A 3,263-nucleotide genomic window follows, 5' to 3' on the forward strand; every position below is an offset into this window, starting at 1 on the left:
TCTCTGGGTTTGTGGTTTGTAGGCTGGCTTTCTTTGCTTTATGTTTAAAAACCACCTATGAGTGAGTACATGTGATAATTGTCTCTGTGTCTGGGTTACCTCACTCAAAATAATGTTTTCTAGCTCCATCCATTTTCCTGCAAAATTCAAGCTGTCATTATTTTTTTCTGCTGTGTAGTACTCCATTGTGTAAATGTACAACATTTTCCTTACCCATTGTTCGATCGAGGGGCATTTAGGTTGTTTCCAGGTTCTGGCTATGACAAACAAAGCTGCTATGAACATGGTTGAACACATGTCTTTGTGGCACGATTGAGCATCCTTTGTATAGATGCCCAAACGTGGTATTACTGGGTCTTGAGAAAGACTGTTTCCTAAATTCTGAGAAATCACCACACTGACATCCAAAGGAATTGTACCAGCTTGCACTCCCACCAGCAATGCAGAAGTGTTCCCTTTTGTCCACAACCTCTCCAGCATAAGTTGTCATCAGTGTTTTTAACCTTGGCCATTCTTACATGTGTAAGATGGAATCTCAGAGTTGTTTTGATTTGCATTTCTCTGATGACTAAGGATGTTGAACATTTCCTTAAGTGTCTTTCAGCCATTTTAGATTCCTCTGTTGAGAGTTCTCTGTTTAGGTCTGTACTCCATTTTTTTTTTTAATTGGATTATGTGATCTTTTGGTGACCAATTTATTGAGTTCTTTGTATATTTTGGAGATCAGATCTCTGTCTGACGTGGGGTTAGTGAAGATCTTTTCCCATTCTGTAGGCTGACCGACAAGATGGAATTACAGGCTTGTATTGTTACAATGAGATAGAATTACAGGCATGTATTACTACCCTCGAAATGTAATTGTCGGTATGTGTTACTACAAAGACACGGAATTACAGGTATGTATTATTACCAAGATAAGAATTACAGGCATGTGTTACTGAGATGAAATTACAGGTATGTATTACCATACACGAGATGTAATTACAGGCATGTATTATTACCAAGAGATGGAATAACAGGTATGTATTATCGAGATGGAATTACAGGCATGTATTACCACCCACAAGATGGGATTACAGGCATGTTTTACAACATACCATATGGAATTATACTCAAGTATTACCTCCCACAAGATGGAATTAGGGCATGTATTATGACCCACCATATGGAATTACAGGCATGAATTACCACCCTACAGATTGAATTACAGGTATACATTACCCCCAATGAGATGGAATTACAGGCATGTATTACCACCCAGCAGATGGAATTACAGGTATTATTATCACCCAATCTATGGAATTACAGCCATGTATTACCACCCAATTGATGGAATTACAGGCATGTATTACAACTCAAAAGATAAAATTACAGGCATGTATTACCACCCAATTACGGAATTACAGGCATATATTACCACAAACCATATGGAATTACAGTAATGTATTACTACCCACAAGATGGAATTACAGGCTGTATTACCACCCACCAGATGGATTTACCATCATATGTTATTATCGACAAGATGGAATTACAGGCATGTATTGCCACCCAAGAGATGGAATTACAGGCATATATTACCACCCAATTGATGGAATTACAGGCATATATTAAAACCAACCAGTTGGATTTACAGGCTTGATTATCACCAAACTCATGGAATTACAGGCATGTATTACCAACCACAAGAAGGAATTACAGGCACGTATTACTACCATCAGATGGAATTACAGGCATGTCTTACAAACCACTAGATGGAATTACAGTCATGTTTTGTTACCGACAAAATGGAATTACAGGCATATATTACTACCCTTGAGATGGAATTACAGTGATATATTACAACTGACCAGATGGAATTACAGGTATGTATTACCATCCACCAGATGGAATTACAGGCATGTTTTACCACATACCATATGGAATTACAGGCATGCATTACCCCCAACGAGATGGAATTATAGACTTTATTATCACCCAATGATGGAATTACAGGCATGTATTACCACTGACAAGATGGAATTACAGCCATGTTATTACCACAGACAAGATGGGAATACAGGCATGTATTACCACCTAATTATGATATTACAGGCATGTATTACCACCCAGTTATGGAATTACAAGCATGTTTTAACACACAACATAAGGAATTATAGGCATGAATTACCACCCAACAGATGGATTTACAGGAATGTACTGCAATGCAAAGGATGGAATTACAGGCATGTTTTACTACCCGATCATGGAATTACAGGCATCGATTACAACACACCATATGGAATACAGGCATGTATTACTCCCCACACAATGGAATTACAGTCATATATTACTACCACCACATGTAATTACAGGCATGTCTCACCAACCACCAAATGGAATTACAGGCCTGCATTACCACCCACCATATGGGATTACAGACATGTTTTACCACACACCCTATGGAATTACAGGCAAGTATTACCTCCCAGAAGTTGGATTTACAGGCATGTATTACCACCCATCAGATGGAATTAGTCTTTAATATTACCCAATTGATGGAATTACAGGCATGTACACTACACACAAGTTGCAATTACAGGCATGTGTTACAGCCCACCAGATGGAATTACAGGCTGTATTATCACCAAATTGATAGAAATACAGGCATGTATTACCACCCACAAGATGGAATTACAGGAATTTATAATAATTCAAAGGATGGAATTACAGGCATATTTTACCACCCAATCATGGAATTACAGGCATCTATTACAACACACCATATGGAATACAGGCATGTATTATTACCCACACGATGGAATTACAGGCATGTCTCACCAACCACCGGATGGAATACAGGCATGCATTACCCCCAATGAGATGGAATTACAGGCATGTATTACCACCAACGAAATATAGTTACAGGCATGAATTACAAGCCACTAGATGGAATTATAGGATTGTATTACCACCAATCAGATGGAATTACAGAAATGTATTAAAACCAACCAGTTGGATTACAGGCTTGATTATCACCAAATTGATAAAATTACAGGCACGTATTACCACCAACCAGTTGGATTTACAGGCTTGATTATCACCAAATTGATGGAATTACAGGCATGTATTACCACCCAAAAGATGGAAATACAGGAATGTATTGCAACTAAAGGATGGAATTACAGGCATGTATTATTAAACAATATGGAATTACAGGCATCTATTATCACACGCAGTATGGAATACAGACATGTATTACTACCCACAAGATGGAATTAAAG

This window comes from Chionomys nivalis, chromosome 3, assembly GCF_950005125.1.
Source record: "Chionomys nivalis chromosome 3, mChiNiv1.1, whole genome shotgun sequence".
NCBI classification, from domain to species: Eukaryota; Metazoa; Chordata; class Mammalia; order Rodentia; family Cricetidae; genus Chionomys; species Chionomys nivalis.